This window comes from Zonotrichia albicollis, chromosome 15, assembly GCF_047830755.1.
Source record: "Zonotrichia albicollis isolate bZonAlb1 chromosome 15, bZonAlb1.hap1, whole genome shotgun sequence".
In the NCBI taxonomy this organism is placed as follows: Eukaryota; Metazoa; Chordata; class Aves; order Passeriformes; family Passerellidae; genus Zonotrichia; species Zonotrichia albicollis.
The window spans coordinates 558,542-584,745 of record NC_133833.1 but is presented as its reverse complement, the minus strand read 5'-3'; the positions used below and the strand labels follow the sequence as shown (position 1 = coordinate 584,745).

Below are 26,204 nucleotides of genomic sequence, written 5' to 3'. Positions count from 1 at the left end.
CTGCAAACGAACAAACAGCTGCAAACAAATGCTTACAAAAAAACCATGGGAACAAACAGCTGCAAACACCTGCAAGCAGGTGGCTCCACCAAATCACCCCAAATATCCCCCTGTGCCTATCCCCAGTATGTGCTGATGGGATGGGATGGGATGGGATGGGATGGGATGGGATGGGATGGGATGGGATGGGATGGGATGGGATGGGATGGGATGGGATGGGATGGGATCCATGGGATGGCATGAGGAGCTGATGAGGTCCCAGGGAGGAAAGGCTGTTCCTGCCTGGAGCTCCCGGGCTGTGGATTTGCTGTTTTTGTGCTTTGGCAGGATGCAGATAAGGAGGGCATCGAATTTGAATGTTATGCTAATAAGAACATCTGTGTACTTAAATCAGCACCGAGCAGCTGGTACATTTAAAACAGCCCCCAGCATGTCTAAACACTCTGTAAATACAGAGTTAATATCTCCTGAGATCAATTCATCATTAATAAGTTATAAAACCAGGATTTGATGCTCACAGAAATAAAAATAGCCTATTCTTTGCTGCTGTTTCCCCACCTCAGCCCGGGGGACGTGAGGAATGGACAGACAGACAGACAGAGGGCCCAGGGCTCTGCAGGGATACACAGGCTGGACAGGGCTGGGGCAGCCTGCTCTGGGGGCAGCTGTCCCTGCCCAGGGCAGGGGGAGCAGGGGGAGCTCTGGGGTCCTTCCTGCCCAAAGCAGTGTGGGACGATTGTGCACAGACACCTTCAAACCCTCCACAGCTGCCCTCACTCAGCCCAGTGCCACTGAGCACCCTGCAAGGACCTGCACGGGCCCCAAAGGGCTCCTGAGAGCACCTGAACTCTGTCTGGACACTTAGAGTGACACCTGCAAAGCTGCAGAAATGAAAGCTGGTGGCTCTGATGGAATGAAGCCCTGCTCCTCTGTTGTGAGCAGGCATTGCACACACATCCCCTGTACTTCACTTTCTGGGCCTCCTGGATGCACAGGCAGAGCCTGCCTCATTACAGGTGTGTTTTATGCATGCTGTGGGCTCAGGGGATGTGTGCAGCTCCAGGTAGCAGCCAGGGTGTGCAGGTGGCACTTTGATGGATCTGTGTGCAGCTGTAAAACCAAGATACTCCTCTGCACGCTCCGAGGGGCTGTTTGCTCCTCCTGCTCCTCTCTGCCTGGAACACTTTTATCTCACTGCAGTGATTGCCAGCAGCACTCCCAGGCAGTGAATCCACGAGTGAACAATGCCAGCCACGTCTCCCTGCACAGCTCCCAGAGGGGTCCCACCCCAGGGATGAGCATCCTGTCCCAGCCACGGCGCTCAGTGCTCTCCCCATCCCATGGGGCACATGAGTGTCTGCAGAGGGCTCCAGGGAGGAGTTGTGCTTTGTCTGCTGTGTTTGTCACAGCCCTGATCTCCCCAAGAGCCAAACACACTCTAGGATCGGTCATTCTGCCAGATCCCCTGTCTGGAGCACGGTCACTGACACTCAGGGCACACCAAACCCACCTTGGGGGAAAGGAGCCTGTCCTGGCCTGGCAGCAGTGCTGGGAAAGAGCAGGAATTCTGCAGCCAGCACCCAAGAGCCAAACACACTCTAGGATCGGTCATTCTGCCCAGATCCCCTGTCTGGAGCACGGTCACTGACACTCAGGGCACACCAAACCCTCTTTGGGGGAAGGAGCCCGTCCTGGCCTGGCAGCACTGTGGGCAAGAGCAGGAGCTCTGCAGCCACAGGAGGGAAGGGGGGCACAGCAGCCTCCCCCAGGGCTGGGACACTGTAAATAACCACGAGCACAGCACCTCTTTTCCAAGCAATATGAATAACAAAATGAATGGCATTTTCCTGGCCAGAAGCGAGCAGCATTTCTTGATGTATTGGGATGCCATAAACTGAAAATTTGTTGTATAGTAAAGTGCATTTAACATTTACTCTCTCTCCTGCTCCATCACTGCTAAACTGCCAATAACTCCCCCTCTTCACACACAGCTTCTGCTGGGGATTTGAAAGTTTCTGCAGCATTAGGAGAGACTTTACCTTGACAGCAGATGGGAGGGAGCCCAAACCCCCAAACAGCGACCTTGTCCTTTTCCTTTCTGCCCATGGAATATTTCTGGAGTGCCTGGCAGCAGAGTCTGCCTGAGCTGGTGTCCACACTCCTGGAGCAGGTCCAGGCTGGCCAAGACAAGGGGTGGCAGCTGCTGTGACCGGGGCACCGTCTGTGCTGGCAGGAAAAGGGTTAATCCAAAATCACATCCTGGCCTTCGCCACTGAAAGAATTGACCCAAATAAGAATGAAAATCCACTAAAAATATCTCTAATTTTTGTGAGGTATAAAAACAATCCCGGTATATAAAAGCATAAAGATTTTGGTAAAATAAACCAAAAAAGAGAATGGCTGCTAACATTCTGGTGAGCACAGGGGCTCCCGGAGCACACCTGCCCAGGGACATTTCCACGCCACATCAATCCCTTTGAGGGTGAATTGCACAGGTCAGGCCTCAGGACCGTGACCAAAGGTGCCACAATTGCTTCCCTCCATTCCCCTGCTGGCCAGCCACTCACCCAGCTCACCTCCAGCAGCACTCAATAGAACTGAAAATACTCTGCTGTTTATTTAATCTGGGTCTTCAGTCCCCAGCTCCATTTTTAATCCTCACAATTACTGAAACAGGCAGCTCAGACTCACAAAAATTAATTTTTCCCTCCAATCTTAGTTGTATCTCTGAGAGGTCGTTCACAGCCTTAATTAAAATCCATACACCCAAAGCACCATTTCCCCACTCACAGCAACAGCAGTGTAAATAAAATCAGTAGGAGCCCCCACCTTTCAGCCCCTCATTGATTGTTTTACCCAAGGCAATTCCAGAACCGTTTAATTCCCCCATCAGCATGGGAATGGCCATGGGATAACCCCTCAGAGCAGAGCTCAGTGCCCCAGCCCAGCTGCTCCGACCCTGGGAGCAAATCCCCAGCACTGCACATTTCAGGCAAACCAGCCTGGAGAGCAGGAGCAATCAATAGCTAAACAAGAAACAGGTCAGCTCATCACTTTTAATATTTTACTCATTGACAAAGGGTATTGACTTCCATTGATGTTCTACAATATGTGTTTAAAGAGCAGATGATGCTTTACAGAAATATTTGGAGTGCACTAAGAAAAAGAACAATTACCCCCATGACAGAAAATCTATTTTTGTTTGCCATCATTTTTCATTAGGAGGAGCATTCACAGCAAAAAATGATGCATCAAGAGGCAGAGGTCCTTTCTGAGCTCCCAATTTGTGTACTTAGAGAGCAGCTCTGGAGAATTTAATTGCAGGTACTGGATTTCTGCAGATTTATCGATTGCTTTTATGGGATTTAATCTGAAGCCACATCTGTGCTGCACAATTCACAACCAGATAGAGATGATGATTTTCCATTGGCTGCCACAGACTTTGGGAAAAACCTGCAAAGTGCTTTTCTGTTTCTCTTCAATTTCCGAAGTTTGCTTCACTGAAGGATTTACCGGGAGCTCCCATGAACAGCCAGGGCCTGGCTCACCTTTGGAGTGTGCTGAGGCCCCTTAGCCCCTGAAATCACAATTCCAGCTGAATTCCTCACTTCCCACGGCAATCTGAAGCCAGTCCATTTCATTACAAATGGGTTTTTAACTGCCATTTTCCAAACTGATATTTTCCTTTAAAAAAAGGAAAGGAAAGGAAGACTTAAATGCTAACCCAAAATAAAATAAAACATTTTCTCCAGTGTGTCTTATGATTTCTTTTCATTCATAACACTGAAATTGGAGTTTCAGTGCTTATCAAAACAGCTTCTGAGTGCTGACTTGGAAGAGAAATTCCCTTTGTAAACTGATTCAGTGAAGCCCCAATATTCAGACTATTAAACCAATACAGGGGTGGCCATTGGTATAATGGTCTTTTATAGAGGAAACACAAAACATAAGGAGAAACAAAATTATCAGAGCACTGCTCTTTTTTAAGGCAGAAATTTTTATCTTATATTTTTCCCTCCCCAGAAAAATGAAGTGAAACCAGTCCATAGCAGTAATTAAATCCCATTTCTTCCATTTCTTTTCCAACAGATGTGTTCTACAAATGGAGCTTGCCTTTGTTTTGTCATATCCTAATAGATTCCAGAGGAAATTTAATAATTTTCCTCTATCCTGAGTGACTCAGTGGTGCAAAATAGATGTTAAACAAGGAAAGAACAATTTATTTATCTGTTCTTGTGCTCCCTGTGCTTTCATTTGCATGTCAGCTGCTTGGCTGAGTGGTGGGATGGGGAGGACGTGAGCACTGCTCTGCCTTGTTCTGCTGATGTAACGACAATGGGAGGATTATTTCTTAATTTTCAGTGTGGTAAGTGGGTAATTATTGTCCAATTAGACTTGCTATTAACCTCTCTGCATCTCATTTTGCCATCCATAAAACAAGAATAGCAGCACTTCCCACTCTCTGGTTCTGTGGAGATTTATTGGTTAATGCAGGCAGAGCTCCGCGGCAATGGGATGCTCAGAGCTGGTGGGGGCAGGTTATCAATAAAGAGCCAGCCTTGGCCTGGCTGGGGCTCTGGGGGCTGGGGTGAGATAGAATGTTCAGGTACAACTGGGTTTTTAAGGATAGCTTTTGGGGGGCTTGTTGGGATTTTTAAAAGATCACATCACTTTCTGAAGAAGGGAGTCTACTGGAGCCATAGGGGCACAGATCTATTGGCTATTGACTGGTTATATTATTTATGATATCAACTTCCACCCCTCCCACAGCTCCCACATGGTTTAATTTTATCCAAACCTCACTCACCAGCTGGTTTTAGCTGCAGTGATTGCTGTGGTCACACGTGTCAGGGGCAAACATCCAACACCCAGCCAGGATTCCTGTGGCTTCTCCCAGGCTTCCTTCTGGAGGTTTTACCCTGGAAGGAGAGCAAAACGAGCATTTCTTAATTGTTCTGCAATAAACCAGAGAGAGAAATGCCCGAGATGGAGGAAGGAACACCCCAGGGAAGGGCTGGAGGTGGCACTGGGGGCTCTGGGCAGGGACAGGGTGGGGATGGGGCACGGCTGGGACTCGCTGGTGTTGGGGTCCCTTCCCACCGCAGGGATCCTGGGCAGCTGAGGCCTGGCCAGGGGGACAGAGCCCGGAGACAGAGCCCAGGGACAGAGCCCAGGGACAGGGCCCAGGGACAGAGCCCAGCCTGGGCAGGGGGACAGAGCCCAGGGACAGAGCCCAGGGACAGGGCCCAGCCTGGGCAGGGACAGAGCCCAGGGACAGAGCCCAGCCTGGGCAGGGACAGGGCCCAGGGACAGGGCCCAAGGACAGAGCCCAGCCTGGGCAGGGACAGAGCCCAGGGACAATGGCCAGGCTCTCAGGGACAATCCCCAGCCTGCCCATGCTCTCAGGGAGGGTTTCGCCTCTCCTGCAGGTGACAGTGCCTGCCCTGGGGCCAGGGCACAACGAGCTGGAGAACAACCTGAAAATGACACCAAACTCAGCTGAAAAGCTCCTTCATTTAAACAAGTTGCCTCTGCTAAGAACATGATGTGTTTCTCAGGGAAAAACAAAAGTGTTGTCTCGTTTTAGAAGGAGTGCTTCCTTTAGGGCTAATTAAGCTGACAAATAGCACTTGCTGGGATGGAGCAGCTGAACTGATGACAAGGCAGCGCTGCCGGAGCCCTGGGGAGGAGCAATGGCTGCTGTGCACAGCTGGGAAAATTACTGAGGGCCCTCTGCAGCCCGACGGTGAGGGAGGGGAAATAACACCTCATTAATCTTCCTAATGAACCCCGTACAGGGGAGACAATTCACAGGTTCATGGTGCACAGGGGGCTGCTCTGGAGCGCTGAGCTGCACCAGAGGGTACAAACCCCAATGGCAGCCCCAGCCTGGGCTCACCCTCCTGCCCCAGAACCCCAGCGTGGCTTGGGGGACCCCGAATCCCCCCAGTGCCACCCTGGCATGGCAGGGACACCCCACACTGTCCCAGGTGCTCCCAGCCTGGCCTGGGCACTGCCAGGATGCAGAGCAGCCACAGCTGCTGTGTGTGCCCCAGGCCCAGGGACGGGCTGGATCCCTGCAGGGCCGGGATTGCTTGCCTGCTGCCATTGTCCCATGGGAGAGGCACTCAAAGCAGGACACGGTGGCAGATGGCAGAAATGGGGTTTGGGCAGCAGGGCCAGAGCTGAGCACACCCAGGAGAGCCCCAGAGCCCTTGGGCAGTGCCCCAGCAGGGCTGGCAGTGCCACGGGGCCCTGCCCACCCCTCACAGCCCCCGAGGGTGCCCTGGACAGGGGGACATTAATTACTGTGCCACAGGGGACATGGGTTACTCCTCATCCCGCACAGTAACTGCTGACAGCCACAGTCACACACCGAGTGAGTCCAGCCCCTGCTGTTTGCGTGTTCAGTGCTCACCCAGCCCCACTCCCACTGCCTCTGAGGGTTTGGGGTTTGCAGCCCACTGCCAGGGCAGTGCAGGAGTGCTGAGCCCTTATTGTCAGTGAAACCCAAAGCTGCACAGCTCCACAGCCCAAATGGCACCTTCCCTGTCTTCTTACAGAGTTTGAGAAGGATTCTGATCAAAATCTCAATTCTCAACAGCGCAGCAAGCCCTCAGGCATCCATGGAGTTCTTGGATTTCTAAATAAATAATTTGATTTACACAAACATCCTGAAGGAAGGGAATCCACCAGGGAACGTCCGTGTGGGTATTTCCTTCCTGGAGGAATTGCAAACGTCCCTCCCAGGGCTGTGCAGTGTGTGAGGGACAGGTTCTGTCCCCTCTCCTGTCCCCTGGGCTGTGCCTTGTGCTGAACAAGAAGCAGGATTCCACTTCAAAGCCTTCCACTCGTGTAAAACTGCTCTGCACACGAGCAGTGTCCCTGCAGAACAAGGATTTGTCCCTTTCTCCAGCCCCAACTCCTGTCACAGAGCTGGGCTGGGGAAATGCAGCCCTGATGGCACCACAGCCCCGATGGCCCCACAGCCCCAATGCCCAGGCTGGCCCTGGCACTGCCAAACCCAGCCTGGCTCTGTTTGCCCCAGCACTGCCACCCCTCCGAGCTCTGCCCAGCACAATCTCGTTATCTTCGGGCCCTGCATGGCTTTTTAATGATCATTATTATTCATATAGCACGATGCACGCAGACAAATTTAATCATGTTGTTTACATGAGCAAACCTGATCGACTAATGGAGAAATTACACATTTTGTTCCCACTGTTGGCACAAATGCAATTTCTTTTCTCACTCTCATTAACACAGTTAATGTTTATAAAAGTCTGGTGGTGCTGGAGATGAAAGTGTTTTCTCCAAAGAACAGGTAAAGCATCAACAATAACAACAGTTCCTCCCACCCTAATACTGCAATAAACGTGCTTCAATCCCACCATGGAATGAGTGGGGAAAGCAGCCAAAGAATCAAGTCCAGATTAATCATATTTGATGGAGAGCTATTGGAAGAGCAGGAAAAAATCCTACAGAAAGACAAAAAAAAAAAAAGAGAAATGGATTAAAACCACCAACATTCAGCCAAAATACAGAACCCAGTCCTTGTGCAACAGAAGGAGCAAGCAAAGGGGGGATGGCCAGAGCTGGGGGGGTCCTCAGGGCGGCTCTGGTGGAGAAAAGCAGCTCCATCCCTGGGGATCTGCACCCTGAGCTCTGACCTGGGCTTGGAGAGGCTCTTGGTAAAGAGCTCTGTTTCTGCACGTTTGCATTTCCTTGAAAACCTTTCAGCATCAGCTGCTCAGCCAGCTCTCGTGGAAGCTCAGGAGAAGGCTCTGCCTGGTGCCAGTGCCTTCTGAAACCGAGCACAGAAACACAACTGGCCCAAAGCTGCCCGTGCAGAAAATCTCATTAGTGCTCAGATTTCCAGAGGCACAGGGTACCTGCCTGCCTCCATCCCTTTACTGTCCCTACAGCAGCAGAATAATTAAGCAGATGCAGTGCTGCCTGGGAGAGGGGATGCGTGCCTGCTCTGACACAAACAGGGATGGGGAGGGAGCTGCTGCAGCTGGAGAGCAATCCCCCATCAGCAGCAGCAGGAATTCCTGCTCAGGTACTGCCCTGATCCCGGGTCATGGTGCTGAGATCACTCACAGGGCACTGCACACCTCCAGGGCACTCACAGCACCTCAGGGATGCTTTAGGGCACACATTCCCTTTCCAGCCCCACTCCCATTCCCTTGCCTCTGCTCTGGCTCTGCCAAGGAACAGCCACCTCAGCCAAAGCCCTGAGCTCCCCTGCTCAAACCAGGGTGGTTTTTGCAGCCTCTCCCCAGCCAGGTCAGTGTTTTCCATAACATCCTGCAGGTTCCTCCTAGGAGAGCTCACAGACACCCCCTCAAGACATCTCCCATGGAACCCCCCCTGCTCACACCCAGACCCTCAATACGTCTCCCATGGAACCCTCCCTGCTCTGCCCCAGGCACAGCAACAGGCACAGCTGGCCTGGAAGCATCAGGGCAGGGGCTTTGCAAATGCAGTGAATGGAAACCCCTCCAGCAAGATCCCATTAAAAGAACATATACGGAATTGAGATGCTGGTGACATTTCAGACGAGTTTAATTTGGCAGGATTTGCCTGTGGTCCCATGGTCTGGGAAAACAAAGCCAAATTGGCAGTGGCCCCCTCAGATCAAGGCTGGCAGGCAGGATGGATGGATTAAAGATTGCCTTCCCTGCAGAGGCTCCAGCTCCTCCTGATAAGAATGCAATGGAAGCAGCAGCAGGACTTTAAGCCAACAGAAATATTTCTTTGGTGACTGACAGACCTGACTCTAAACTCTGCTTTTTTACAAAAAGCAAGAAAAAAATGCACTTTTGGGTTTGTTTTACAAAATAACCCCTCTACCACACTGATGAGGGGTCAGAGCCCAGGCTGGAGGGACACACACCCAGCAGGGCACACACCCCAGAGTGAAGGATCAGATATGAGCCAGCACCGGCAGGGGAAGGGGCAGCTGCTCCTCCTCCTGTCTGAGCTGGGCAGCGTTGAAGCAGCAGGGGATGCACAATGGCCTTGCTGTCCATGGGGTTTCCATGCTGGGGCTCCTGGCTCACACTGAGGATTCCCTGAGGATTTAATCAGGTACCATTGCTGACCATATGCTCCAGGCAGGGACACGTGCGCTCAGTTTGCTGCCTGGGCACAGACTGTCCCCTGTGCCCCCATCCCCTGCCAAGGCCATGCCAGCGCCCCCAGCCCCAGCTGGTGTCTCCAGGCAGGAGCAGAGCAGCCCCTGAGGGAGGTGGCAGTGGAGAGGAGCCCTCTCTCCCTGTGTCACTGCCAGGGGCTGTCACTGGGCTGTGCTCCCCTGTCAGTGCCTGTGCCAGCTCTAACACAGCCCTTGGAAACTGGAGTGTCACTTCAGCAACAATGACATTTCACGAGCAGAAAGGATGTTGGCTTGAAAGGTCTGAAACCACTGTGACATGGATTTCAGAGCAGCTGTGGCTCCTCTGCTTTCTGGAAATTTGGGTTGTGATTTCCAATCACAGCCTTCGATGACCCTGATTAAGTTGATTGGATTTTGTTACATTTCTCCAGTTTGCTGGTATTTAAAATCCAGAGAGACACAAGGAGACAGGTTTGCCTACCTGGAACCATGGGGAGCAGACAATTTCTGCCTGCTGGCCTCTAATCCCAGCCCATGTAAGTCAGACTGCAAGATCTGTGACACACCAAGGTCTGTCAAGCACAAGAACTAGACCTGACCTGGGCATTACCCAGCAGGTGGATGTGGCTGCTGGAGCACAGAGGGAGGGGTGAGAAAGGTCCTGCAGGATGAGCAGAGGTCCCGTCTCACTGCAGTACCACTGAGAGGCATTTGGCACCTCCATGGAAGCAGCAGCTCCTCTGGCCAGCTCATCCATCCATCCATCCATGGATCAATCCATCATCCATCCATCCATCCCTCATCCATCCATCCTTTATCCATCCATCCATCATCCATGGATCCATCCATCCATCCATGGATCCATCCATCCATCCGTCTGTCCATCCATCCATCCCTCCTAGAGTGGATCCTACTGGAGATGAACCCGTGTAAGACAGATGTATAAAATATGACTTTATAATCAATTATGTAAGAACCATAAAGTCCACAAATACTGAGCTCTCTCCAGAGCTGATCTGACAAGATTAAACTCCTTTTGCTATTCCCCAGCTAACAGTCTACTGAATATTTGACTGAGCATTATTGAAATCAAAGCCACCCAGCAAACAGCGCCTAATCCAGTGCAGGAAGCACGAGAGCGGGCTCAGACCGACACACAGCTGCTCTCCCCAGCTCATCAAAGGCATGTTCAATCTGCTGGCCATCACTTATTCATGCTGATGGCACGTGCAGGGAGCTGGAGCAGAGGAAGGAGCCACTGGCACACTCTGCTCACGAGGAGATGGATCACTTCCAAATCCTATTACTGAGCATGGGGCTCCAGCTACTCAGAGCCCTCAGATTTCTCTCAGGGTCTCAAAAATGCATCTTTAAACCAGCAAATAAGTGACAGCCCCCTCAGCTTACTGTGAGCATCCATAATTAGCAAAACCTCTCACACAGAGAGAGGCCGGGTGAGCTGAGGCTGCCCCAGGCACCCAGCCCAGTGCTGCTCCCCAGGGAGATAGAGCTCACCCTCAGAGGTAACAAACTCCATCTCCTGGTTTTCAAAACTCTCCAAAATTGGTGTCTTTGTGTCCAGCTGCTGCTCCAGGCAGCTCACTGCCTGAACTCTGCTCTGTGTGCCTTCAGCCTCCTTTATGGGCTTGGACTATAAACAAACCAATAAAACATCTCTCAGCCTCTGATTTAAGCACTTTTTAATACTTGGAGATTTGTTTTTGTGCCAGTTCAGTACAGAATCATTTTGATTTCCCACCAGGCACAAATACAAAGGTGCTGCTGGTGTGAAATGAGCCCCTGGGGCTGCCCCTGGGTTAAACGTGAGCCCTCACCCTCCCTGGGTGTCCTGGGACACCTTGGGGTCCCTGAGGTTCCCTGAGCCCCACGAGAGCCTCCTCAGGCTGAAGGCCAGGAAAGGCAGGTTTGGCAGGACAGGACACACTGACACCCCTTCCCATTAACCAGAACATTCCAGGGGAACCAACGTCCCCAGCACATCCCTGTCCTGCTCACCCACAGCAGGACCATCCCCTGGGGACAGGAGAAGCAAAGTCTATCACAAAATCAAAGCTGCATTCCTCTGCACTTAGTTTATTCCCCTCTATCGATTACAGCACCAGGAACTGCTGAAACACAGCTACAAGAAAGGTCTAAACCCTGAGGAAGATATAAACCCAGTTGTTAAAGATCATGTTCCAGACCCCCAGCTGCCAGGAGTCAAACTGGGGCTTTGTAAAAGTCTTAAAATTAACCAAAATGTTTTCTGCATTTTTTATGCAGTGCAAAAACCTTCTTTCTATTGCAGCACATTATGTGCAGATATTCTATAAACATTAACGAAATTAAACTAAAAAACGTTTTAGCCATTAATAATTAAGCAGCATCCAAAATTCTGCACAACAGACCAGTTTTGAATCGAGCCCAGTTTACAGGATTAGGTGATTACAATGTTTGCATAAAGAAAACACCAGATTTTCAGTGACTTTCAAGTCAGTGTTTTACTGATACAAAGATCACAAATACTCCTGAAATCACCACTGCACGTGTGGCTGAAGCTCTCCTGTTCCACCCTCACACCACCCAGCAAAACAAAAGCTGCCAGAAATCACCCCAGGGTTTTGCAGAGCAATCCATGAAACTCCTCAGCAGCCCTTCCAGGAGCTGCAGTTGCACATCCTGGCTGGGATTTATTTTCTATTCTCTCGCCATAATCACAGCTCCATGGCTGCAATCCACCACAGAAATGAGATTCCGGGGTGGGGAATCCGGATCTGCGAGCTCCGTAATTGCATTTTCATTGCCCTCCTGGAGTTAGAATTTCTGAAGCAATTAATATTAACAGCATGTTGATAAGGAACACTAATAGGTTACAGGGAGCAGAGCAGGGCAGGGCAGAGCAGGGCAGGGCAGAGCAGCCCTGGCAGTGCCAAACCCCCCAGGCAGGCACAGAGCCCAGGGCAGAGCAGGGCTGCCCCACAAAGGGGTGAAATTCCAGCCCCAGCCCAAAAATCCCTGCTCAGGTTCTGCCCAGGGCTCTCCCACTGCCAGAGCCCCAGCTGTGACCCACAGCAGAGCATCCTGCTGGGAGAAAGGGCAGAGCCACGGGAGATTCGGGGGTGGAAAAGCCCTCCCAGCCCATGCAGTGCCAGCTGTGCCCACCTTGTCCCCAGGGCACCGAGTGCCACCTCCAGGGATGGGCACTCCAACCCTCCCTGGGCAGTTCCAGGGCCTGAGCCCCCTTTCCATGGGGAAATTCCTGCTGTGCCCACCCTGAGCCTGCCTTGATCCTGACCCAGCCTGGGGCTGTTTCCTCTCAATAAACTTGTGAGCCACTGCTCCCAATTCAAATGCAGTTCCCCTCCCAGACAAATTCACCGACAGCTTCTGGGTTCATTGGGCTCCCCTGGCTATAAAGCAAGGTCAGAGATTTCCACCAGCAAAAGCCACATCAAAAGAACAGAGCAGAGGAGACTTTGCCTTGTGAGAACACTGGGAAGTTCTGCTTTGCTTCAAGTGGAAACGTTCAGAGGGTCTGAGAGGCTGCATGGCAAAGCCAGGGGGCTCAGCAGGCTCTGTGCAGCTGGAAAGAGGAGAGGATGGAGCAGCACCAGCCCCAAGGCTGCAAACCCCTCTGGGCCTTTTCCCACCCCTGCCAGGGGAGCAAGGCCCCCACACACAGAAACCAGCCCAGGTAAATCCTGACTGTCCCTGTTCCACACACAGAAATGAGCACCAGGTAAATCCTGACTGTCCCTGTTCCACACACAGAAATGAGCACCAGGTAAATCCTGACTGTCCCTGTCCCGTGACAGGCACAGCCTCCAACCTTCAGACCTTTCAGCACCGGGTATTTGCAATTCCTCACTCATTTATTCTGACCAGAACCAGCCCCACCCCAATGTCTTTCCCAAGACACTCTCAATATTTGTGCCAATTAATGCAGGATCTGCAGCAGGTGAGCTGCTCCTCTCTCCTCTGGGAATGTACATTCAATTACTGAGGGAGATGGATTGAAGCAGGGCAGCCAAACACAAGTTCTTTTTATTTCTGCTCCACACATCGCTGGTATTTCCAACTCATTTTTATGCAGAGGATTTGTGTGTTAGGAAAGAACCCTACTCGCCCCCATCCTGTGCATTACACTGAGCATTTTTAAAAATAATTTAAATTACACTGGCATTTCTGTGTCTCTAACAACCTGGGCAATGCCAGCCTGAGCTCTGGACATCTGTTCCTGGGGGTGGCCTGCCCAGGGATGAGCATTCTCATTCTCTCTCTGCCCAGGGATGCTCCATTCGCAGGCATGGAGCATTCTCCTGTGCTTCAAAACACAGGGGAGTAATTGGCACTAGTGAGGATCCTGGGAGTTTAGTGCCTGCTCCAGGAGCAGCTGAAGGATGAGCAAAACATCCCAGCCCTTCTTCAGAGTGCCAGGGACCACGGGGAAGCCAGGCACGGAGCTTGTCTGGGTTCAGCCACAGGGGAGCCCCTTCCCAAGGGAAAAGCTGTGCCTGGGAGGGAGGAAGGAGGGTGTGCTCTGCTCACAGCTCATTGCATCCCTGCACTCTGCATGCTCACAGCTCATTGCATTCCTGCTCACTGCACACTCACAGCTCACTGCATCCCCGGGGGCACTGCATGCTCGCAGCTCATTGCATCCCTGCACTCTGAGTGCTCACAGCTCATTGCATCCCTGCTCACTGCACACTCACAGTTTATAACATCCCTACACACTGCATGCTCACAGCTGACTGCATTCCTGCTCACTGCACAGTTACAGCTCATTGCATTCCTGCACTCTGCATGCTCACAGCTCACTGCATTCCTGCTCACTGCACACTCACAGCTCACTGCATCCCTGGGGGCACTGCATGCTCACAGCTCACTGCATCCCTGCACTCTGCATGCTCACAGCTCATTGCATCCCTGCACTCTGCATGCTCACAGCTCATTGCATCCCTGCACCCTGCATGCTCACAGCTCATTGCATCCCTGGGGGCACTGCATGCTCACAGCTCATTGCATCCCTGCTTTGCCCCCATCACGATCTGTGCCCACCCAGTTCCCTCCTGGCTGGGCAGAGACCCAGACCCTGCTGGCATTGCCTTCTCTCACATTTTTTGGAAGTATCAGCCAGGTCCCACTGTGGAGCCTGCACAATGACTGTGTCTCATAGAGGAGGTTTTCAAGGTTTGTTCTGACCCCCAGGTTCTGGCTCTCCAGACACCTGCCCCAGGTTTGGTCACACCCCGAGCAGGACAGGCCTGTGTGATGGGAAGTGCCCCAGCCCTGCTGCCCCCAAGAATCCCATTATTTCTTATTTGGGGTTGTGCCCCAAGGGTGATGGAAGTGCCCCAGCCCTGCTGCTCCTAAGGAATTCCATCATTTCTTACTCCAGCTGAGGATCAGCCCAGAGCTCCTCGTAGGAGGAAAAGCAGCATTTCAAATGACACTCTTGTTATTTTGGCAGCTTATCTCTGCATACAGAAAGCAATTATTGCTGGAATGCATTCACTTTTTGTTCAGCTTGGTTTTGAAGATTTAGCATCCCCTCCTCCCCGCTGCTGTTCCTGGATTGCTGAGACAACACCGTGGCAGAGCCATCACATGGGAGCACACTGGGAAAGGAACATGGTACCGTTCTCATCCGAGCCCCCAGAAATCCTGCAAACACCTGAGGACACACAGGCCATGTGCTTACAGTGGCTGCACAAGAGAATCCCATGCTCCTCCACACAATCAGCAGAGAACCAAGGTTGGAAAAGACCTCCCAGACTTATCAAGAGTCCAGCTGTTAATGCAGTAGCACCACCACGCTCAGCATGGCTTACACAGAATCTCCTGAGCTGGAGGGACCCCCAGGATCACCCAGCCCCAAAATCCCACCCTGGCATCCCTGGGATCAGTATCCAAACCTTCCTGGGGCTCTGGCAGCTGTGCCCATCCCTGGGGAGCCTGGGCAGTGCCAGCACCCTTGGGGGAATCAGAACCTTTCCCAAAATCCAGCCTGACCCTGTCTGGCACAGCCCCAGCCCTGTCCCTGTCCCAGGGATTGGAGCTGCAGCCCCAGGTGAGCTCCGGCCTCTCACTCCTCTGCTCCAGCTGAATAAACCCAATTATCCACATCATTCCTTCAAGCTCTCTCCTTCTACAAGTGCCTGTGCAGAGCTCTGGAAGCGTGCAGGTACAAAGGGGCTGCACAAAAGGACAGGATGGAGCAGGGAGGGATTAGCCAGCCCCTGAGCCTCAGAGCCACACACAGGTGAAATAACCTGGCTTCCACTCCTGCCCAAGGTCCTGCTGAGTTTATTCCCTGAGCTCTCAGGCAGGCAGAATTCATGGACATCATGGCAGAGAAACCAAATCAAAGCTGAAGGAAAGTCTGCCAGAGGGTGCAGGCTTTGTCCTCCCTCATGATTCATTTTCACTTTGGGAGAAGGAAGGCAAGGGCTAAACAGCATTTGCAAAAGTTTCATCTCTTTGATAATGTTATCAGCTGCTCTGCCATGTTCTTATTATAACAGAATTCCCTTTTTCCTTTGAGCTGAGCTCTCCCACCCAGAGAGACTGCACGGGGGAATTAAACCACCTGAGCCCAGAGGGTCACTCACACAATCCCTTTCCTTACCAGGAAATTAATTTTTTCTGGAACTTCTCATTTTCAACTCAATCAGAGCTGAAAGGAAGGCACAGAATGGTTTAACCCTTCTTGAGTAGAGAGTAAGTAAAATCCATGGTGCTCATGGACAGCATTAATGCAGAATTCAGGGGTGGTTGGGGACTCAGTCAGGAGCTGTGGAGAGGCAGGAGATGTTCCTCACAGAGTTTGGGGTTACAGAAACCTGCCCCAGTGAAGAGCAACATGAACCTTCCTGCTCCACAAACAAGAAATGACACATTTGAGTCTCAAGCCTTCTTCCCTCTTTTCTTTCATACATGTGTGTATATCTAGATGAGACAGAATTTCCTTGGGAAACATTAAGCTTGCTTAGTTTGAAGTGGAAATGCAATGATGAACCCTGGCCCAGGCTGGTTTGAAGCCTGAAATCTTTGATGTGTGCCTGGGTCGGGCACAGCCCTGCAGTTTGCACCAATTTCTCTGTCCTGTGCTTGCTGGTACCCAGTGTCCCATCCCTGGGAAGGTGGGAGGATGTCCAGGCAGGCAGGACAAACACTCACATGCCTGTGCCCATCCCATGCAGCAAACACTCATGTATCTGTGCCCATCCCATGCAGCAAACACTCATGTATCTGTGCCTATCCCATACAGCAAACACTCACATATCTGTGCCCATCCCATCCAGCAAACACTCATGTATCTGTGCCCATCCCATGCAGAGCTGCAGGTGCTGGGACAGCTCAGCCATGCCCAGGGCTGAGACAGGAGGCCAGGCCCTTCCTGCACCAGCAAAGTCCCTGTAAATGTGTAAATATGACAGCAAAAATGTTAGCAAATGATTGACATCTTACTGCTGTGATTTGCAACGAAAACCCATAAAATCTGTGCTAAATACTCAGTTTACAGATAAAATATCAATTTAAGCACAAATTATTTAAAAGAAAAAGGAGATAATACGACACAGAAGATGAATAACCAGAGAGTTCAATCACAAATCTGTTCACAATGTATTTGACAGGTCAGGCCCTGCCCCAGCTGTCCCTGTCCTGCCCCCAAACCCAAACTAACCCAGGCTGAGGGGGCCAGAGCCCAGCCCCAGGCCCGCTGCTGCTGGGGGAGAGCTTTCATTCCATCCCCATCAGGCTGCCCGAGCCGCAGCTAATTATACAGGATTTATCTGTGCCAAAACACGGGGATTAGGCAAGGCAGGAAAGCAGCTGAAACTTATTTGCAGGTATTGTTTAATAAAAAGCTATAAAACCCAGGGTTTGTACAGAAGCAAATCATTTCAGAAACATGTATCTGAAGGCAAGGGGAGGAGATCAGCACTCAGGTTTCTCCTGTTCTCTCTCCTTTCCTGCTGCACAGAGATGACAACACCACAGAGCTCGTTTTGTTGGGGTTTTCTTACCCCTGGGTGAGAAAATCCTGCTATAAACATTTCCAAAACACAGCTTTTAATCCTGACCTTTTAATTTACTCCCCTTAATCTTGGCGAAGACTGCTTTTACTCTTATTTCTTAAAAAAACCTCTTGGAACTCTTTCCCTCCGCTCCCCTCTCGTGCAGTTTTCCCTGACATTAATTGGTTGTTGGACATGGATCCTGGTCTGATACACCCCAGGAGAGCCCGGCAGCCCCTCATCCCTGCTGTTTGTGGCTCCTCTTCTCTGGGAGAGCTCTGTAATAAATCAGCCTCGTGACAGGAACGTTCTGCAGGCTGCACACGCACACAGAATGCAATTCCTCACCGGCTCCTTCATCGTATTTGCATTCCACCACCCGATTAAACAACTCCCCTGTCCCTCCCAGCCTCTGGAGCTCAGCACTCCTGGAAGGTCCAGGGTGGGCGCCCAGCCCCAGGAGAGGCACAGAGCCCCTCTCAGCCGGGCAGGGAGCTGCCATGGGGCATCTCTGCCTTGGGAAGCAGCTCTGGAGGCTGCCCAGGAGCTGCTCTGCCTTGGGACAGGGCATGAGGACCAGAAGAGTTGGATCATGGAAGGAATAACATCAAATGTGCACAGTCCCCCCTTCACTGCCCTTAACCTTCCAACAGACTGGACTTGCAGACATGACAAGTGGCTGCCCTGCCAGGAGAGCAGCTTCACACTGGCTCTAAAGGCACCTGTGTTCTAAACTGTACCTTCATGATACCATCATTACCTACAAACCCACCTGTGGGAGGAAGGCCTAGTATTTCCCCTCCATTCAGACTGCAAGCACTGCCTGAGGCCCTTTCCAACCCAAAGCCCTCTGTCATTCTGTGAATTGGCAGTGGGACCCTCAGCTTTGAGCAGCCCCACACAGCCCCCTCTGCTCCCCTCCCACCCCACAGCATCACAAACCCCTTCCTGTTACATCTTCAGCTCATGCCAGGGGCTGCTGGAGAGATTTGACAGGAAAAAGTTGCTTTGTGTTTGGTCTTGCTATTTTTGCTGCCAAGATGGAAATGCTGGGACTACAGAAGGTGAGAGGAAGGTGGAAGGAGCAGGAGCAGTCCCCAGGGAGTGCTGATCACAGCACTGCACACACAGCATGAGCAATGGGAGCGCAAGGAGAGAACAGATCATTCTGGGGCAGCTGCTGGGAGGCAGGACAGGGACAGCCAGCAGGACAGGAAAATTTAGGAAAAAGGAAAATTCTCTTTCTCCTGAATGGAACCCTCAGTGTCCCACTCACTGCAGGCTCCACCAGCACTGGGACAGGACAGGGACAGGACAGGGACAGGACACATCTCCCATCTGAGCATCACCTGCCCCCTCCAGAGGGGCTCAGAGCAGTTTTGTGACCTGAGAGAACAGAGAGGCTGATTTTGGGTCAGAAAATGTGTGTTGTAAATAATGAAACACAGAGCCAGCAAGGAAGGGCCCGAGCTGGAGCTCAGTGACGCAACAAAGACCTGAGGAGATGCAGCTGCACAGTTGGCATGATAAAATTTTCAGTGCTGTGCTGGCATTTCTCAGCTCCTGGTAAAAATAGCACCACTGGGCTGGTACCAGGGATGGCAGAGCCTGGGAGAAAGTTCCAGCCTTGTACAGGCATTAAAAATAAATCAGCCCACTGGGAGTGGGGATTGAAAACCACAGGGAGAGCAATGAGGTTTGTGTGTGTGAGAACAGCAAGCAAATGCTGTGAAAAGCCCTGGGGGAGCTGCTCATGCTGGCACAGCCAGGGCCCAGAGCCCACGGGGCTGGGGGGCTCTAAGGGGATGGGTCCCTATGGGGTCTGCAAGGGGACAGTCACAGCCCCCAGCACTCCCAGGGATTGCAGCACTTTATCCAGCACCAGCTCCTGGCGCTGGGTTAAGCAATCAGAGATCCAGCACTGCTCCTGACAGAGCTCCTGACAGGAAAGCACAAACACACTGAACCAAAACTCTCCCCAGAGTAACAGAGGGACCTTGTGAAATTGTGATTTCACATCCCTGGAAGCCTGTGAGGCTGCTGACACCCCTCAAACCTCCCCCAGAAGCTGTGCAAATCTGTCATTGCCGTGTAAGGCATGGCAAAGGCCACAGGAAAATCGGTGAGGGACAGAACCCCCCACCTCCTGCTCCAGCAGGCACCTGTGGCCCATATTGCAGAGGGCAGCTTTGAGCTCAGGGCCAGGAGGAGGATCTGAGCTGGTGTCCCAGCCCCTGGAGCCTTCCCTGCCCCGAGTTCGGGTGCAGGAGTGTCCATGTCCAGCCCTCTGTCCAGCCCCGTGTCCAGCCCCGTGTCCAGCCCTGTCCCCGGGGTTTGGCAGGACAGGACTTTCCCTCCCGCTGTCCCTCCAGACCTGCGGCAGCATTTTCAGGAGCTGCTGTCCCCACAGCCGGATTCAATCCCTGCTGTCCCTCCGCACCCTCATTCCCCCTCGCTAACTGTGCACCGGGAGCAGCAGATCCTCCCTATCACAGCGTGCAGTGCCAGTGCTGACATTTGGAGATAAACACAGAAGCACCAGACAGGCAGCTCATTCTCATCTCGCCCTGCTCAGAATCCCGATTACCGTGCGCGTTTGAGATGCTGATCTGCTCACTGCCGGGCCGGGCAGCCTGAGCAGGAGAGAGCCGTGCATGTCACACCGGGCTGGGGACAGGGGGACACGGCGGCCCTGAGCCCACCCTGCCTGCCCTGAGCCCACCCTGCAGGTCACACCCGGGGCCATGAGTGGGAGCATCGCCCCCTGGCTGAACCCCGTGCCAGGCTCAGGCTCAGGCACATGCCAGGGCCAGCTCCGGGCACTGCTGGCACTCCGATCTCCCCAGGAGCAGAGGAGGAGCCCCGGGCTGGCCCAAACTCAGCCCCTTGGTAGCAGAAGGTGCCACCCCAGTGCCATGCCCAGGGTATGCCCTGCCCTCCTCACTGCTGCTCACTGGACCCCAGATCAGCAGAAATGGGTATTTCACACCACCTTGGCAATTTCCAGTGAACCACCCCCCTCCTGTGAGTGCCACAGCGCTGTTTGGTACAGGATTTTTGTGCAGTAGCATCAGAGCCTCCAACAGTAACACTGAGGCCCCGTTCACCTGCACAGGTGCTGTGCGGAGCTGCAGCCCCAAGGCTGCACTGGGAAGCTCCAGGGACAGGAACGCTCCTGGCTGCACAGGATTCCTGTGGGCACTGCAGGATGGATGGAACCCTGGCCCACCCCGCCCCACCTTCTGCAGGGCTCCCAGCTGGCCCTGCTCTCTGACAGCTTCAAATAATAACAGGAAAACGTCTCATCCACATCCCAAGTTTATCCCACTTGTAGCTAAATCCCTTTTAAAATTATGCTCTTGGCACTTGCACCCCTCACACGCCAGCAGCTGATTATCACAGCCGCTGTTGCTGTTTATCCAATTTAAACATTTTGTTCTTTTAATCTTTCCCTCTGAGTTCCTCAAGCTCCTTAATCACTTCTGTTGTACGTCCCTGGCTCGTTGTCACCCACAGCTTGCTGGCATTTTGGTGCTCTTGATAATAACACTTGTAAGTTAATAGAGTCATGCCAGGAATGAATCTGCTCAAATCTACAGAAGCATTTTTAAGAGGCCAAAACCTGTAATCCATCTTCAAACAATATTGGAAAGGCTGCACCCAGGTTTCTGCATTCCATCCTGCATATCCAAATACCTAAAGGAAATTAATGACTTAATTAACTCAAAATTAAGGGGAATGGATTGGAGGACACCTTAAAGCCCATCTCATTCCACCCTCTGGGGGGAAAAACCTTCCCAGGTGTGCCAGTGCAACCACCCTGTGCCCTGTGCCCTGCTTGGTGCCCAGCAGCTGGCACTGGTGGGGTCAGGCTGCCCCAGTGCCCCCAGCAGGGAAGGAATTTTCCTTTTTCCTAAATTTTCCTTTCTCCAAAAGTGTATTTTCAGACACTTTTGTTAAAATTATTTCAGTTGTAGAGAAACAAATCTGCATTTCTAAAATTCTGTAATTACTGATTATTGACGGTTGAGTCCTGCTGTGGAGCAAATGCTGTTCTCCTGTCAGACAAAGAGACTTCACACAGCAAATCAATGGCTCAGTGGGTCATTTAAAACCTGACAAAAATGCCAGACAAAAAATAAACTAACCCAACATAATTGGATTCCAGGCAACCAACTATTTTATGAGAATAAATTCTAAAATTTACTTGTTTGCAAGTGAAATGTTTGGACATGCTTTCAGATTTCTAGCATTAAATTGTTAAAGCCTAATTGGAATTCAGCGAACAACTGAGCTAAAACTTTTTATCCCTTTCTGTGTCAAAAAAAAAAAATAAAATCCAAAAAACAGAACCAATAAATCAAATCAAATTCAAGTTGATCAAAATATTTAGCAAATTAACAGTAAAAATCTTTCACAAACTCAAAGCAGTTTGCTTTGGCATTTTCAGATGATAGTTTGATTATTTTTAAATAATCAAACTATTATCTGAAGCTTACAATTTAATTATTTTTTAATTTAGTTGTACTGAAAAAGTGAATCCAGACTCTCTGAAGCCAGACAAAAGCCAAGGGTTGGGGTCTGGTGGAGCTGACAAAGTGGGGCTTAAAGGCAAAATGAGGGCTTAAAGGCTGGGCCCGACCTTGGAGCCTTTTCCAGCCTCAGGGATGCTGTGACTCCTGCCAGGTGTGCCCTGGGTGTGCCCTGGGCTCAGTGGGCAGGGTTTGGTTTGTGGGCATTTCCCACCCTCTCCTCCTGCCCCAGGGTGGGCAGTGCCCCTGCCCCTCGTGCCCCTGCCCCTCCTGGGGGAGCCCAGGCTGCAAAGGACTGGCCAGCCCTTGGCTCAGCTGAAACCACACCATTATTTTTACCTCCATTGTAACAAAAACCAAAAAGACAATCGAATTGCAGCACTAGGCAGTGCCCGGCAAAGGGAGGTGGCAGCAGGACGGGCAGCTCAGGTGCCATCAGCACCGGGGGCCAAGGAGAAGGGTAGGAAATGTATTTTCATGTACTACAGCTATTGTTCTGCAGAGACAAACGATCGCAGCAAACACAGCTCCCAGCCAGGATATAAATATCAAGCTGCTGATCCAAGGCTGCTCTTGCCGGGAGCTGCTTCAGCAGTTCCCAACGACGCCAGAGGAGGTGCAGAATTACAGATGTTGCTCCCATGTCACCCACAGCAAAGGTGCTGAGGGCTCCATTTATTTTCCTGGAATAGCAACGTCATTACTAAAAAAATTCCATGATGACATTGAGCTGTTGTACCAGCTCGTTTCTCTCGCAGAGAATATCAACATTCACCCGGAAACACTGAATCACATTTTTCAAACCCAAAGAGGCTGCAGTCAAGCGACCTGCAGACTTTATCTTTTCATTTTGGCCAAGTGTTTTCTGCCTGTCCCCACACTGGGCAGCAGCAGAGAGTGCTTCCTAAACACTGGGCTGGAAGAACTTTGCACATGAAGGATATGTAAGAATTCCCAGGGGCAAGACGATGCATGCAGCCTAGTGCATTATTAATCAAATAAACCAGAGATGCCAAAGCACAGAGGAACCACTTAGAGGAGCTGCTCCTGCCAGTGTGGAGGGAAAGGACGGCTGGCAAAGGAGACCAGACCTTACTGGAAGGCAGCCCCTGTAGTGCTAATCCAATCCCGGATATTTAACTGCTCTGATTTTCACACCACCAACCCCCAGCCTTGGACAGAGAGGTGTGAGAGGGTCCATCAGGAACAGAAACCAGCCTTGGACAGAGGTGTAAGGGGGTCCATGAGGCACAGAAATCAGAGGTTTCTGCACTGAGCACCCCTCACTCCATCCCACCCAGACTGTCCATGCTTGCCCATTAGCTGCCATTCCCTGAGATGATTCTCATCTGCTCTGGGCTGTACTACAAATTTTAATTTGTTCTGTTTATTTAATGAAACTCATTGAGACTCATCCTCATTTTCTAGCAAGTGTCAAAAAGTTCCATTGAATTAAAATTAATGACCTTCACACCTAGAGAAGATTTTCTGGCTCAGAGGATGGGATTTAACATTGCTCAACATACAAGTACAAAAGCAACACTCAATTAGATGAGGGAAAAATTCTGAAAAAGACCATCATTTCTATAGATAGATTCAGCTTCTGCTTGAAGGGGAAAATATAGTCAGCAGAGGGAAAAAATTATGTTTCCTAATACTGGCTACACTCTGCAGTCATAAAAAAAGTGTTTGTAGTTTAATTGCTTCCAGTAAATTTACTGAAATAACATTCATTGCTTCTTTTTAATTTTCATTCTCAAGAATTAATATCACAACGGGAGAAACAGGAAGATTGGATATATCATCATTAAACAGGCCTCCTTAACATGTGGGGTTTCAGACACGACAGGTTTCAGAAAGTAATGGCAAAATTAAATTATATTAGAAGCCTGACACAGAAGATGAAGAGTGAGCAAATGGTGCAGCACATTTGTGCCTCCCTCCCTCCCTGGGATCTCAGTGCCATTCACAGAGCACTGCCAGGGACGATGCCTCCTCACTCTGGAGCTGCTTCCCACGTTAATGGGTCCAGATTTAGCAGCCAGAAAACCTCTGACACCGAGGCAGCACAGCCGGGCCTGGGGACAGCGCTCCCCTCTGCTCATCCACCCACAGACTGCAGGTACACAATTAACCCTTCCCGAGAAAATCCCCGCTCCCCTGCACCTGCAGCGAGCTGTTCCCGTTTGTAAACAAGCTCTCGTGCACCACTTTGTTGTGTTTGCACGTCTCCAGTTGTGTCTTTGTAATGAAATAACACGTTTCTGCTTTAGGTGTGTCTGTGTTAAACTGATTCCGCATCGCAGGGAGATTACAAAATCCTTTATTGGAATTACTGTGGCAAAGCAGAACATGACAAATTGATGTGTGGGAGGTGAGTGTTCCTAATTCTCTAATTAGCACTTTAAAAAATTACTGAAAAGCCAAAGGAAAAAACCAACAAAAGAAGCTCGCAACAAAAAGCCCAGCAAATGCAGGAGCCAGCTAAATGTCACCCTCCATCCAGGCAGAGCTGCCCTCCCTCCTGACAGCCCTGTGACCCCTCTCGTGCTGGGGAACATCCAGCCCTGCCAATCCCCCGGGTACCAGGACTTAGCATTCAGCACAGGCTTCCACACTCACAGCTCCCCATACTGATGCTTCTCGGGCAGGAAAAGGCAAAACATTGCCCAAAACCCATTAATTTCCACATTCATCATGTTCCCAAGTCCCTGGTTCTTTTGGTGTTCACATTTTACTTTTTAATCATGCCTGGAGAAAGTCAGTTTTCCTCCTGTCCGTCTGATAATCCTCACAGCTTGTTGTGTTTTGCCAAGTTAGTTTATATATTTTCACATTTAATTTGAAAAATGTATCTGCCAAAAGCTCCTCCTGAAGCAGCTGTGTTTGCTCCCGTTTCATGTCTCCCGAGCCTGCCCGCTCCCCTCTGCAGGTGTGACACACCTTTACCTGCCCAGAGCCCAGCCGGGCTCCTCCTGTGTCTGCAGGAGCCTTTCTGGTTAAAAAGTATGCAACTAACGTTTTGAATTCATCTAAAATTGAATTTACTTCCCTGGGGAAAAATACCCAAATTCTAGCCTGATTTGGCTTGAACATTTGAAAATATTCTGCTTATTGAGACTTCATTCAAAACTCATCTTTTTTCTTCCTAAAACAAGAATTGTGTTGGGACATATGTCACATTCAAAATATTATCTCCATATGCCTCAAATCGATTTTTCCTCAGCCAGTTCCTTGGAACCAGCCAAGCAGAGCAGAAATCCCCAGGATTTGGTGGGCAGGACTGCCCAGAGCTCCCAGCTGCATCCCCCGAGGGTTGTGGGGCTCTGTCCTGGATCGCAGCTCCTGAGAGCTTCCCCATCTCTGCACCCCCATACCTGCATCCCAATCTCTGCATCCCCATCTCTGCACCTCCATCTCTGCATCCCGATCTCTGCATCCCAATCTCTGCATCCCAATCTCTGCACCCCCATCTCTGCATCCCCATCTCTGCATCCCCATCTCTGCACCTCCATCTCTGCACCTCCATCTCTGCACCTCCATCTCTGCATCCCGATCTCTGCACCCCCATCTCTGCACTCCCATCTCTGCCCTCACAGCTCTGCGTCCCCAGTTCTGCACCCCTGGCCCTGGCCCTCCATCCCCATCTCTGCACTCCCATCTCTGCATCCCCATCCCTCCATCCCCATCCCTGCACCCCCGGCCCGCAGGAGCATCCTCAGGAGCGCTGGGACCCGGCGGCTTCCCCGGCGAGCTCCTTAATGGACCCGGGAAACAGGAGCCGCACAAAACCACGCTCTAAATGGCTCTAAAAATATCCGTGCCCTGCTATCCAAACAGCTCTCCGAAATAGACGTGCTGAAAGGAAACCAACCTCAGCCAGCGAAGCTTCCCTCGGGCCAAGGCTCCGCAGCGTCCTCCCATCCCCTTCCCGGCAGGGCCCGGCTCTGCCCGGGTCACTCCCGCTGCCAGGTGCCTGCAATGCACTGACTCATTGGGCAATTAACGTAATTAGGGGCCTTTTTACACTGAATAATTCAGAGGCATTGATAAAACTCAGCCATAGTTGTGGCCCGAGCCCTGTTAGAGGTGCAGCCCTACACGAATGTTGGATGCCGTGGTTGATAAGGCAGAATATTAAAGCTCACCATTCCAACCCTCCCAGCTGCCTTTGGGACAGGAGCTGAGCACAGACTCCCTCCCATAGAGGCACAAAGGGAGGGCCCATAGCAGGGCTGCAGGTGCCCCCAGGTGTAACTCCCACTCCTGCAATGACCCCCAGAAATCCCCAGTGCTGCCAGGCTCTGGAAGGACAGCACCGTGGGGCAGAACAGCTGGGCAGAACAGCTGGGCATCCTCCACCTGTGGTCATGGGGCAGAACATCTGGGCATCCTCCACCTCCATCCTCCATGCCTGGACCCCAGAGCCCAGCACCACAGCCAAGCAGCAGCTGAAATAACTGCACAAATGACTTCAGTACAACCAGTGAGGGAGCATCAGCAGCATTTATTCCACTCGTCCCAGAT

General features: G+C 51.3%; 1 long non-coding RNA gene across 1 annotated transcript; it reads right to left on the bottom strand.

Moving 5' to 3' along the window:
• Positions 1 to 2,983: 2,983 nt before the first annotated feature.
• Positions 2,984 to 25,866, bottom strand: LOC113460027 (uncharacterized). Its single transcript, XR_012582788.1, has 3 exons — positions 25,552 to 25,866; positions 4,808 to 4,919; positions 2,984 to 3,684 (listed from the first exon to the last, which is right to left on the bottom strand). It is a non-coding gene; the product is annotated as an uncharacterized LOC113460027 (long non-coding RNA).
• Positions 25,867 to 26,204: the final 338 nt, after the last annotated feature.